Here is a 14,973-nt window from a genome sequence, read left to right as displayed (position 1 = left end):
TGGAGAAAATAGTATCTACCCTGAAGATTTACGATTAAAAATTAAATGTGATACCAAAACACCAAAGGTAATGTCTGGATCCAGGCTGCTAGTCGGTAAGTACCACTATGATCCAATGACCAGAATCTTTTCTGAATGGTCAATGTCATGATAGTACCAATCAGATCATTTTTAATATCGTTCCTGCTTGGAACATAACAGATAGTAGTTAATTTATTCCCTTTGTATTTTTATGCATAATCTTTAAAAATCTGTGACTTTCACTGTGTAAATCATATTGTTTGACAACCAAATTAATTCTGTGGGCAACAGCAGCAAAGGATTAAATAATTGTACAACAGTGACACAGTGGAAACATCTATAGTTTTCACAAATCTTACTTTGGGGCAGACAACATTGACAGTTTAGAAACGGAGGTATTTATATTGAATGGTTTTTATTTAAGGCATATTTTACATCTCTAGCTTCATCGATCTATGTATCAGATTCTCCAAGATTTTTGAGACCTTTATGAATAATTAACAACATACCAATATCTTGCTAAAAAGAAATTTCATGCTATTCTTGGGGATTGATTTTTCAAAGATGAGCAGCAGGCTATTTCATAATACTGAAATCAATTATGTTTTGGTATTGGGAAACCTTTTCAAGTGAACTAAAGTGTTACGTGTTTTTTTTTTTTTTTTTAACCAGGTATTAAAGAGTCACAAAAGAGAGAGTGCTTTTAGAAGACTTAGGAAAGATAAATAAATGTAGAAAAACAACACATTCTGTCTTCCTGTGAATACTAGCAGTCATTACCATACTACAAGTAATCAACTACCTCAAACTTCTGGAGACACATAGGCCTACTGAGGTGACAAACTTTCTCTTAGAAATATAACTTGGCAAGTATCCACATCCCTTAATCTATCACAAAACAATGAATAAATCAAAATTAACCAATTATGCAGCCTTGTACATGAGCAATGTGAAGCAGATTAAATAAGAGAATGAGATTACCAATAAGATAAAGTAACTCGTTTTATGAATTATGAATGTATAGTGAAAAAGGTAACAGAAAAAAAAGCTCATGTCGGAAACTGCAGGTATTAGAAAGTTACCTTAAATACAATCCTTTGTTCTATTGGGAACTTCAAATCCATGAATCTTTCACCTTTTTAAACAACTTTACTGAGCTGTAATTCACATACCATACAATTCACGTACTTGAAAGAGTCAATGTTTATTAAATTCAAAGGGTTGTGTACCAATCACCACAATCTTATTTTAGAAGATTTTCATCCCTTTCAAAAAAATCCTACTCTGTACCCCCGCCCTCCCAACCCTAAGCAACTACTGATCTACTTTACGTCTCTTTAGATTATTCCCATTCTGGACATTTCATGTAAGTGGAATCATACAATATCTGGTCTTTGTGACTGCTTTCTTTCTCTTAGCATAATGTGTTCAAGAACCATTCGCGTTGTAGCATGTATTAATACTGCATTAGTTTTTATGGGCAAATAACATTCCATTGTTGAACATACCACATTTTATTTACCCATTCATCAGCTGAAGGACATTTGGGTTCCTTCCACCTTTTGACTTTATAAACAATAATTTTATGAACATTTATGTAGAGTTTTTATATGGACGTTCTCATTTCTTGGGTATACCTAGAATTGACATAACTGAGTCATAATATACTTATATTTTTAACATTTTGAGGAACTGATGAACTCTTTTCCAAAGCAGCTGCACCATTTTACATTCCCACCAGCAATGTATGAAGGTCCCATTTCTACAAGTCCCTGCCAACACTTGTTGTTGTCTGTCTTTATGTTTAACCCACCCTAGGAGGTGTGAAGTGGTATCCTGTAATTTTCACATGCCTTTCCCTAATGACTGATGTTCAGCATCCTTTCATGTGCTTACTGGCTATATGCATGTCTTCTTTGGAGAAATGTGTATTCAAATCCTTTGCTCATTTTTAAATTGGGTTATTTATCTTTCTTAGTATTGAGTTGTAAGAGTTCTGTTTTCGAAATGCAAGTCCCTTATCAGATATATGATTTGCAAATATTTTCTGTGGGTTGTTTTCACTTTATTGACAGTGTCCTTTTAAGTACATAAAATTTCAATTCTGATATAGTCCAAATTTCTAATTTTTCTTTTATTGTATCTAAGAAACCCTTGCCCAACCCAGTCATGAAGATTTACTCCTGTTGTCTTCTAAGAATTTCATAGTTCTATCTCTACATTTAGGTCTATGATTCCTTCTGACTCAATTTTTATGTCCAACTTCATTCTTTGTGCATATGGATAGCCAGTTGTCCCAGCACCATTTGTTGAAAAGATAATTCTTTCATCATTGAATTGCCACCCCTGTCAAAAATCAGCTGATTACAAATTGGAGGGTTTATACCTGGACTCTCAATTCCATTTCATTGCTCTAATGTCGAACTTTATGCCAATACCATTTTCTTGATTACTGTTGCTTTGTACTAAAATTTGAAATCAGGAAGTGTTAGTTTTTCAATATCATTTTTTTTCAAGATCATTTTGGATACTCTGGGTTTCCTGGATTTCATATGAATGTAAGGATCAGCTTGTCATTTTCTGCAAAGCCAGCTTCGATTTTGACAGGGATTGTGCTGAATCTGTAGGTCAATTTGGAGAGTACTGCCATCTTAACATTAAATCTTCTGATCCATGACTATGGATGTCTTTCCAGTTATTTAGATCTTTAACTTCTTTCAATAATGTTTTATAGTGTCAGTGTACAAGTTTTACACTTCTTTATAAAAAATTTATACCTAAGTATTTTATTCTTTTTGATGTTATTGTAACTGACTTGTTATTATCACTTCATTTTTGATTGTTCATTGCTAATATACAGACACACTGTGATTTCTTATTAGTTCTGATAGTTTTTTGGGATCCACCATTTTTTACTTCCTCTTACATCCTTTATGTCTTCGCTATCCTGCTTACTTAGCTTCAGTTCTATGGTCAATTATAATCTCTGCCTTGCATACGACTTCAACTCCTCTCTTGCTCTGACATATTCTTCTTCAAAACCATAATTGTTTAAATCCAATTTCCCACTTATTCTTTTCTTATATTCACATAGCTTAATATAAATGGAGAAAGATACAACTCTCCTGACTATGAATTCACCTTCTCAGGAGGGCTTACATAGCTTTCCTATCAATTTTCAATACTTAAGAGTTTGGTGGCTTATCTTCAAGATACCCATCATTGACTCCTTCTTTCCATGTATGCACATGCCATCAAGAAGTGAAGTCTATGCTTCTACACCTTTGCAAATCTGGGCTGAATTGTGACTGTGCTGACCAACAAAATACGGTGGAAGTGACACTATTCCAGGATGGGGCTTAGCCTTTAAGAGAACTGGCAGCTTCCTCTAGTCCCTTAGGAAACGTTCACTCTGGGGGAGCCAGGTACCATGTAGAAGACCACATACCCTGAAACAATCATACTATGAGAGGCTAAAGCCAGCTATGTAGAGAGACAGCATGGAGAGAGGAATGCCCAACGAGAGCCCATTCATCAAACATTCCAGCCCAGACACTAGGCATGTGAGTAAAGAATCATTCAGGTGACACCAGCCCCAGCTGAGACTAATCAATTCCAGAGAACACTGAGAGATAATAATAAAACGCTTGTTATTTGATAAGCCACTAAGTTTAGGCACGAGATAACTGAAACACAATCTGATCCCAAACATTTCAGATCCCTCTTTCCTGCTTCATTTTTTTTTTTATTTCAGTACTATCACTAACATGATATATACGCGGTCTGACAATTAAGTTCACGAACTTGCCACCATGTGCTTACATTGGCAGCACTGTATAAACAGCTCAGTAAGATTTCATAACCTTGGTATATCAGTGTCTCACAGCTGTGTTCGTGTCGACGTGTGACAACATCTTGCTCAGTGGCATTCATTATTGTTGTTTCATGTTTTCGTGTGCTGTCGCGAGAATGTCTGAGCTTGAATTAGAGCAATAAAAAAACATTAAATTTCTTGGTAAACTTGCCAAGAGTGGGAGTGAAATCAGGGACATGTTAGTCTAAGCTTATGGGGATAATGGTATGAAGAAAACGGCAGTGTACAAATAGATTAAGTGTTTTTCTGAGGGGAGGGAACGCGTCACTAATGAAGAGAGGTCAGGGTGGCTAGTGTCGAGCAGAACAAAAACATTGCAAAAATTCATCAAATTCTGTGTCAAAATTGTACACTGACTGTGAGAAGCATAGCAGACCAAGTAAACATCGACAGAGAAACAGTTAAGACAATCTTAACTGAAAGTCTTGGCATGAGGAAGGTGTGTACAAAAATGCTCCGAAAGGGGGGCGGCTGGATGGCTCAGTTGGTTAGAGCGCAAGCTCTTAGCAACAAGGTTGCCGGTTCAATTCCCACATGGGATGGTGGGCTGCGCTCCCTGCAACTAAGATTGAAAATGGCGACCGGACTTGGAGCTGAGCTGCGCCCTCCACAACTAGACTGAAGGACAACGACTTGACTTGGAGCTTATGGGCCCTGGAGAAACACACTGTTCCCCAGTATTCCCCAACTTAAAAAAAAAAAAAAGGTCCCGAAGGAGCTCACCAATGAACAAAAGCAAAGGAGAGTCGAAGTTTACCAAGGCCTTTTGGAGAGGCAAGACAATGTTTTGGACCGTTATCACTGGGGATGAAACATGGGTGTACCAATACGACCCTGAAACAAAGCATCACAGTGCACAATGGAAGTCAGACAATTTTCCACAACCGAAAAAGTTCCGTCAGTCCAAATCAAAAGTTAAAAACGATGTTAAACTTTTTTGATATCAGAAGGATTATTTATTATGAATTTGTACCAACTGGACAAACAGTTAACCAAGTTTACTATTTGGAAATGCTGAGAAGGCTGAGTAAAAAAGTTAAGAATGACCTGAACTTTTCACCAACAATTCATGGCTCTTCCACCACAATGCACCAGCTCACACGGCACTGTCTGTGAGGGAGTTTTTAGCCAGTAAACAAATAACTGTATTGGAACACTCTCCCTACTCACCTGATCTGGCCCCCAATGAGTTCTTTCTTTACCCGAAGATAGAGCAAATCTTGAAAGACATTTTGATGACATTCAGGTCCTCAAGGGTAATACGACAGCTTTGATGGCCATTCCAGAAAAACAGATCCAAAACTGCTTTGAAGGGAGAACTAGGTGCTGACGTCAGTGCATAGCTTCCCAAGGAGAGTCCTTCGAAGGTGACCATAGTGATATTCAGCAATGAGGTATATAGCACTTTTTCTAGGATGAGCTCACGAACATAATTGTCAGACCTCGTACACTAGGCACTGTTCTAAACATTGAATCTACTCTCTATATATTCATTTAATGTCATAAATCCATACTAAAAAGTGCAGAGCTATGATTGAAATATAGGTAACGAATTTCCAAGAATCCATTCTCATACTATTATGAGATACATACCATTTCCTCTCAAGATTGATAAAAGAGAATACGCAACATGGTTGTCAATTAGCTGGACAGACCTTGATGATCCAACAATCCTGTGATCCAGCAATCTCTTAAGTTTTATTCAACACATTTTAATTCCTAACCCTGAACTGTTCTCTAGTTGCTTCCCAAAATTTGACCATAGATGAGACTGCATTGGCCTTTGGGATCATTTTTAGGGCTTTTCACACTTCTTTTGATTCCCAAACCACCCACTTTATAAAACCAGGTATATGTGACATATCAAATGAATGTTTGGTGAATAGCTGAATTTAAAATAAGCGAATTTACTTTTGGGGTTTATCACTAATGTAAACACAGAAGCATATGCCTATGAGCTCTTTGTAAAATAAGCCTTCTTAAAAATACATAAAGAATTCATCATGCATGTGATTTTTATATTTCTCTGTTGGAAGATCAATAGTAGAAAAACGAAGGCTATACAATTTAGCTACCAAGAGCACAACCTGGGTTCAAATCCTGCCTCTACATTTATTATGCTATTTACATAATCTCTCTTGGCTTTAATTCCCTCATTTATAAATAGGAGGATGAAAATAATACCTAGCTCAAAGGCTTGTGAAAAGCACTAAATGGTATTCTGTAAGTAAAGTACTCATAATGCCTGCTGTAAATGCTCAGTAAGTGTTGGTTATTAATTCTATTATTAAATAACTATCCCCTTGTTAGTTCTTCTACGTCATACTTACAAAAACTATAAAACATATCAATATGTAACACTGGTATGTTCATTCTGAGTTTTATTTTAGAAGCTGCTCAAGAAAGTTAAGTCACACTATATTTAAAACTTTTTAAGTTCTTTCCTCTCTACCAAAGAGGCTTGTTGCAATTAAAGCTAGTTACAATTAGCTATATATACTTTCTTAATGCTGTTTGTAAAACAAAAAACCCTAAACTGAAAAGAAAAAATTCCCAAGTAAAATACATTCTGAAAATCATTTGCTGAGTCCTGCTATGTCATGTTCTGCTGTAGGGATATAACAAAATATGTACATGTATGGGGTAGGGTGAGACCCCCATGACCAAGAAATTGAACCTAGTAAGACAGATAAGGGGGGGAAATGATTTTTTCAATGCAGTATGACGAGTATCATTGTCTAATTATAGAAGACAAAAGATATTAAATATAGGACATGGACTTCTCAAATTTAAATTTTTTATTCTTTAATATTTTATTCTGTGACCTTGAATTAAAACTTTTATATCAAAGAATAATATGCAAAGATAGCATGTTATCAATTGTGGGCATTGTTTTCTAAAATTATGGTAAATTTTGAATGGAAGTTTATTTAGAGAAAAACAGAATGTGTATTTACTTCTTTCCGTTTTAGAAAGCAGTGATTTCTTAACCCTTAGAAACCCTTAAACAGGCATTTCTTAACCCTTAGAAACTTAACTACTGATTGAATAAATTAGGATTAGTGTTAGAAATGAACAATGAAATACAAAGTCATTATTATTAAGCTATCAAATATAATTTTTCATATTTAACTGCATGAGAAGTGATACTTCACATACACATTAAACCCTTCCCTAAACCTCAACAATTTTAGACGGGCTACCAAAATAATAAATGCTAAGAAGTTACTTTAGTTACAGAATTATATCCACAAAGTTTAAAGAACCATATAAATCCATAAATCTAAATTATATTTAGAAATATAAATATCTGATACATAAATTACATATCTGTAAATTTAAAAAATATCTCATAAGACTAAATTTTCATTATAATTTTCCATTATTCTGAAATGTTCAGTGCACTTGTTTTAGCAGCTGTTCAAGCACAGAACATTTTTTCCTTTAACAAAATAATTATTGCTGTAATAATCTGTAATTATGGTTTATAACTGCAATAATCCCAAAGAAATCAGTCATTACCATAGATCACAAGTAATCGTTAACTACTGTTAATGACCTATTTCTTAGGGATTATTGTTTTCGTAAACCATGACCATATCACCACAAATATGGAAGAGCAAGGCAATATAATACAAATGAGATCATAATATAATAATAAACTTATTTGGTAACATTAAAAGCCATTAAGCATCTAAATTAAAGCACACATAACGAGAGCATATAATTTTCTTTGTTCAACACTAACTGAAGTGTTTAGTCTGCACAAAAGAAACTGAATACTGCTACATACAGTGATATAAACTAGAGCCATATTAGGCATTTTTCGTAATATAAAACGATCATTTTTGAGTAGACCACAGGTATCTTTAAAAGGCGGGCAGATTCCACTGATCTTTGGACTAGAAGAAAGGAACCAAGTATTTATCAAAAATTTTCTATGTATCAGGCATTATATTAGAGGCTTTGGAATGTTGTTTTATTAAAACTACACAGTGTATCCAACTATAAAATCTTCTTGAATTTATAGTAATCAAAAATCAAGTCTGATTTATCTTATTCATAATTTACAGACCTATTTAGTATCAGTAAATTATTATCTTTCAGTTAATTCTACTCATGTATTTTAAAACAGCTAAAATACATGTTGCAGGAAATACCTGTTTGTAGGAACATAGGTCTTTGATTTTATAACTGAATCTTTTCACATTGTATTAAAATATTTAGATCTATGAAAATATATATGATATATTTTGAAATATATGCAATGTGTATGAAGTGTAATAAAAAAAACACCCGTGAGCCCCCACCCAACTTGAGAACCAAGGCTTTACCAATACTGGCACTCCTACCTCCATATCCCTTTCCTAGTTTGTCCCCTCCCTTTCCCCCTACCCTACAGGTAACCATGCTCCTGCATCTGGAGCTTAATATTCTCTTGACATTTTTTTCCCGCTTTATAACTTATGCATATGTTCCTAAATAATGTATTTTTAGTCTCACTTGTTTTGGGGCTTTGCTAATTATTTCATACTATACATAGTTTCCTAAGAATTGCTTCTTTTCACTAAGTATCTTATCTCTGATGTGCATCTTTAAGTATATCTGTTCATTCCTTTTTGTCATATAGTATTCCATTGTATAACTATATTATGATCTGTTTATCCATCTGCATGTTGATGGGCATTCGAGGTGTTTCTATTTTTTGGCTTTATGAACAATTAGGCTACGAACATTCTCACACTTGTTCTCTTGTGTAGAAGAGATTTTCTAGAGGACATACCTAAGAGTGGAAGTGCCAGGTCAGTAGGTATTTGAATGTTCCACTTTACAAGATAACACCAAATTGATTTCCACTGCATTTCCAACTGATTATACTTTATATTTCTACCAGAAGTATGTAAGAATTCCCTTCGATCTACATTCTCTTATAAGATTTTTTATTTTTGTCAGTCTACTGGGAGTAAATAGTATCTCATGTGCCTTAGAAGTATGTTTGTAAAAATTTCCAAGAGTATACAGTTTATTATCTTTGCAATTTAGTTTTAATTTAATTGCAAATTGGTAAGAAAATGTGGACTCTATGTTACTGAGTCATTGAAATCTGTTGAGACTTGCTTTATATACGAATACTTGGTCAATTTTTAAAAAATGATTTATAATTGACATATAACATATTAGTTTCAGGTATGTAGTATATAATACTAATATATTAGTATTCAGGTAATGATTCATTATTTGTATCACCATAGTATGTCTCGTTAACATCCATCGCCACACACTGTCACAATTTTTTTTCTTGTGGCAGGAACTTTTAAGATCTACTCTCTCAATGACTTGCAAATACGTAATACAGTATTATTAATATTAACTATAGTCACCATGCTGTACATTATTTATTTTATAACTGGAAGTTTATACTTTTGGTCACCTTTACCTATTGTGCAAGAGCAAGTGGATCTACCCATGTTATACACTTTATCCCCTTTAAGGGTCCAACTTAATAAAAGAATCTCAGATTCAGTACGCCTACCTTGCTACTGGCCTAAGGGTTTGCCCCCAGTTTAATCACTGATACTGATAATTTGCCTTTGAAAGCAGCACTGTCTTTTGCCCTTGTCTGCTGCTGACCATTCTGATTAAAGTTCATTTTTTGAGGGAGAAGGGAAGTAGCTAGCCAAGGGAGGGACAGAGGAATGAAGAGCAGCAGAGTGGAGAAGGAACCTCAAATATGCCATGTGCTCCTTGACTTATGATGGGATTATGTCCCGAAAAACCCACTGTATATTGAAAATAACAAAAGATATGCATGGAATATCCCCTAACCTGACCGAACACCACAGCTTAGCCCAGCCTACCTTAAACGTGCTTGGAACACTCACATTAGCCTACAGTTGGGCAAAGTCGTCTCACTGCCGCCGCCCAGCAGCACGAGAGAGTACTGTATGGATCACCACCCCCAGAAAAGATCAAAAATCAAAATACGAACGATGGTTTCTACCGAATGCATATCACTTTCACACCACCATAAAGTCAAACAAATTGTCAGTGAAGCCACGGAAGTCAGGACTGTCTGTACTTATCCATTAAAAAGTTCATCCCGGAGCCTGTTCTGCAGCTGAAAGGCCTTTCAGCACATCTAGCTGACCACACTGACATGAAAGTTACTACTAATTATTTACGTTTAAAGAAGCAAACACCAATTGTGATAGAAACTAAAAAAGAAAATGTGATTTTATAAGAGGTGGCTAAACGTGAGCCAAATTATAACATACTATAATTGAATTAATGCAGAGAACAAACCTGAAAAGATACTATATAAGGCTGACACTATGTCATCGGGCAAAAAGGAAAACCCTGCAATATGGCTGACAGGGCAACCGCACACCTACAAAAAGATATTTAACTGAAGGAACAAGAGGGACTGAAATCCACTTGTACCGTGCTCACTGAGTCTGGCGCTGCACCAGCCTTCTTCTAATTTGCACAAAGGCCCCCAGTGCACTACTGGATTCCTAAGAAAGTAAAATAAATCCTCAAAGGCAAAAACTGATGTGAAGGCTTAAATTTAGAGACATAAACAGAGAAACAATTGGAGAACTTGAACTTCTCCTTTGATGATGGGAGGACGAAGATCGAGCGCGCCCAATGTGAGGAGTCCAGTAAAAACACTCTCACAGAAAACTGAAACACAGTAATACCTTTAGTGAAAAAGTGAACTGGAGGGAAGAAAACCTACCCTGGATAGAGAAAAACAACAAACTTGTCGGATGTGACTTCAATGCTAGCTGGACAGGAAGAAAAAAACCCTCAAGTCAGACCTCACATGATTTAAGGCCTAAATATAGACAGACTACTAATGTGATATTAAAAACCTTATCCTAAGGAAATAGTTTAAATAGTATTGAGTTGATAGTTCTCCATCCCATTTAGTTAATGGACTGAACACCTCAATTAAAAGATAGAAATAATCACAATGGATTTTCTAAAAGGAAGAACTATACACTGTCTACAAGAAACACACTTTAAATATAAAGATACAGACAGATTGGAAGTAAATGGATGGAGAAGGCTATTCCATGTAAACAGAAAGCATAAGAACGCACTGGCTATCGTCATATTAGATAAGATAAATTTCAAGATAAAAGGGTCAATTAATAAGGAAAACAAAACTATTATAAATATCTATATGAGTCAGTTCTCCTTCCATTTGATTCTGGGCATTGAACACACAATGTATTAATAATATATAGATGATGTATTATAGAAATGTACACTTGAAACCTATATAATTTTACTAATTAATGTTACCGCAATAAATGTAATAAAGATTAAAAAAAATAAATATCTATATGAAGGAAAATTCACAATTAAAAGTACTATATACAATTCTACAATCATATTTGGAGATTTTAGCACCTCTCTCTCTGTGTAAATAATAAAAATAGATCAAAACAAAACAAACAAAATCAGTAAAGACAAAGAATATCTGAACAACCCTAGTAACCATTTTGACTTAATTTCTATTTACATACTGTTATACCCAATGATGGTAAAATACATATTCTTTTCTATTGCACATAGTATGTTTACTGGATAAATCATATGTTGGTTCATTAGACAACTCAATAAATTTAAAAAGACTGAAATAATACAAAATTCTAAGGCAGAATTAAATTAGAAATCAGTAACAATAAGACAACTAGGAAAACTCCAAATATTTGGAAATATAAAGCATCCTTCTAAATAATGCACATATAAATTAACAATTAACAGATTAAAAAATATTTTTAAATGATAATTAAATCAAAATTTATGAGATACAGCCAAAGCAATGTTTGAAGTAAAATTTGTAGCTTTAAATATTTTTATTAGAAAAATACCAAAATCTGAAAATCAAAGATGTGGAGTCTCCATCTAAAATTAGGAAAATAAATAAATAAAATCAAAAGTATATTATAGCCAAATAGAATTTATCCTAGGAATGCAACGCTAGTTTAACACAGAAAAACCAATCAATGTAATTCACTATATTAGTAAAATGAAGGGGGAAAAAAGATCATTTGAACAGCTGCAAAAAAGCATTTAAAAAATATCAATGCCCCATTCATTATAAATAACTAGAGGAATAGAAGGGAACCTCCTAAAATTTATTATGGACATCTTTTAAAAATAACCTACAGATAACATCATACTCAATGGTAAAAGGGTGAATGCTTTCACGTACAAACAAAAACAAGGCTACTTTTATTCAAAACTGTACTGGAGGTTGTACCACTGTAATAAAGCAAGAAAAAGAAATAAAAGGCATGATGACACGATAAACTATCTTTATTTGCAGATGACATGATCATATTAAATAATCCTAAAAAATCTACAAAAAAACTATTAGAATAAGGAAATTTAGCAAAGTCATATACACAAAGACAAAAATCAATTCTAGTTTTACAGAGTGGCAGAGAATAAGCATAAAATTTAAATAGCATAAAATATATAGGAATAAATTTAGTTAAACATTTTTAATACTTGTATACTGAAAACAACAAAACATTGCAAAGAATAAAAGAACACCTATATAAGTAGAGCAATATACCATAAGTCAATAAACTGGAAGACTGAATATTGCTAAAATGACCCAAACTGATGTACAGATTGAGGCAATCCCAACCAAAATCTAGTGAGTTTTTCAGAAGAACTTGACAGCTCATGGTAAAATTAATACAGAAATTAATAATAATAATAATAAAAAGCCTAGAACAGACAAAACTATTTTTAGAAAGAAGAATAAGACTGGAGGAGTCGAATGACCTGTTGTCAAGAATTATAAAGCTACAGTACCCAAGAAAGTGTAATATTGGCATAAGGACAGACATATAGGTCAAGGGTACAGAACAGAGATCAGTAATAGGCCCTAGACTTTTATGGTCAATTGGTTTTGACAAAGGTGTCACGATAATTCAATAGGGAAAAAGAGTCTTTTCAGCAAATGGTACTAAAACAACTTGATAACTGTCTGGGTTGGGGAGGGGACCTTACTCTTACCTCATACCATTCACAAAAATTAACCCAAAGTGGATCAAAGACTTAAACATAATAGCATCTAGAAGAAAACATAGAAGATCCTCTTAGTGACTTGGCTTAGACAAGATTTCTTCAATATAAAAATCACAAGGCATAAAGAAAACACTGAAAAGGTAGATCATCAAAATTTTAAACTTTAGCTCTTTGAAATACAGTGAAGAAGACAAAACCACAGAAAGGGAGAAAAGATTTGCAAACATATATGTTAGAAAGGGATTATATATAGAATATATAACACCCTTATTAATTCCAATAAGAATATGTATAAAAGAACAAACAACCCAATTTAAAAATGGGCAAAAAAATGTGAACAGACATTTCACAAAAGAAGATATAAGAATAGCCCAAATGGCACAACATATATACAAGGTTAATTTGTATAGTATTAGTTTGAATAGCAGAAGATGGAAAATAATGCAAATAACTTTCAATAGTGGAGGGAACGATTAAATAAATTATGATACATTCAAAAAATAAAATGTTATACATCTATAAAAAATGAGTGTTCTCTAAATATTAATTTCAAAATAGCCATAAAATACTTTGTTACATGAAAAAACAAGAAAGGAATAGAACAATGAGGTGGTATACCACATTTTATGTACATAAGGGAGGAATAAGAAATTATACATGAATTCATAGGTGTATATACATTAGAAACTTAGTAAAGATATGTAAAACTAGTAAGAATCGTTACTTGTTAGAGTAAAGAATAGGAAGACACATTACAGGACTGGAACAACACATTTTAATTTCTTTTTTCTGGGCAATGTAAATATATTGCCTTTTCAAAAAGATTAGGTGAATTAGTTAAAGTACGATATGAAAATAACTAAGAGAATAGACACGTTAACATGATATATAAAGACAAGTCACAAACTTAGAGACCATATTTACAATTCAAATAACTAAAGGATTAGTGTCAAAAATAAATAAAAATCTCAATCAATAAGAGAAAGACCAATAATCCAAGTGGTGAGGGTGAAATGAACAAAAGTCTTAAACATATATATCACTGATGATGACACATTTAACAGTCAATAAACACGAAACAATGCTAAACTTCATTAATAATCATGGGAGTAAAAAGTAAATTACTCATGAGGTATATTACCTCAACCAAACTGGCAAAAATTTAAGTCTAACATTAGGAGGTGTTGGCAAGGGTCTGGATCCGGGTGAGCAGAATATAAAGTGGTAAGATCACTCTGTAAACTAGTTTGGCATTATCTACTGATGCTGACTATGTAATGGATATACATAACAATCTTTATAGCAGCATTCACTGTATAAGCAAAAAACGGAGAAAACACAAATACTCACTGACAAGAAAATGCATAAATAAATTGTGGTATATTCAAACAACAGAACAGTGCAGTGCAAATGAAGAAACAATAGCTATAGCATCCACACGGGCTCTCAAAAATGCAGTACTGAGAAAAAAAAATAATAAAGCAAGCTGTAGAAGAATAAAAACAGTTTGATTCCATTTGTATAAAGTTCAGAAATATGCAAAACCAACCATGCATTATTTTCAGAATAGATACAGACACAGTAAAACTATGAAGAAAAGGCATCAATTGATAAACACAAAATTCAAGATTCCAAGTATTTTCTGCTGGTAGGAAATGGAATAAAGTTGGAAAGAGGAACAAAGGGAACAGCAAGATATTGATTGGTACTGACCTATTCTTTAAACCATGTGATGCTGTTTCTTACTGCTACCCACTGAGTCTCAATATATACAAATACCCTGCTGTATGTATTTGATATTTAATAATTTAAATATCTCTGCTAAAACTCTAGCAAAACTCTGCTAAAAGAAAGCAAACATGAAAGACTAAATGCCACAAAAAATGTTAGTTCTCCCTAATTTAATTTATAAACAATGAAATCCTAATAAAAGAGAGAACATTTAAAGTAGAGGTTAACTACTCCATTATGTAGCCACTCAGCAGTATGGTATAACTCAAAAAACAAAAACAAAAACCAGATAA

General features: G+C 33.5%; 1 protein-coding gene across 3 annotated transcripts in view; it reads right to left on the bottom strand.

Moving 5' to 3' along the window:
• Positions 1-14,973, bottom strand: part of RANBP17 (RAN binding protein 17) — a 254,298-nt gene that overhangs the window by 201,262 nt on the left and 38,063 nt on the right. The window lies entirely within an intron of this gene.

Source organism: Rhinolophus ferrumequinum, chromosome 24, assembly GCF_004115265.2.
Source record: "Rhinolophus ferrumequinum isolate MPI-CBG mRhiFer1 chromosome 24, mRhiFer1_v1.p, whole genome shotgun sequence".
Classification (NCBI taxonomy): domain Eukaryota; kingdom Metazoa; phylum Chordata; class Mammalia; order Chiroptera; family Rhinolophidae; genus Rhinolophus; species Rhinolophus ferrumequinum.
The sequence above is the reverse complement of the archived record's forward strand: the minus strand, read 5'-3'. Positions and strand labels throughout refer to the sequence as shown.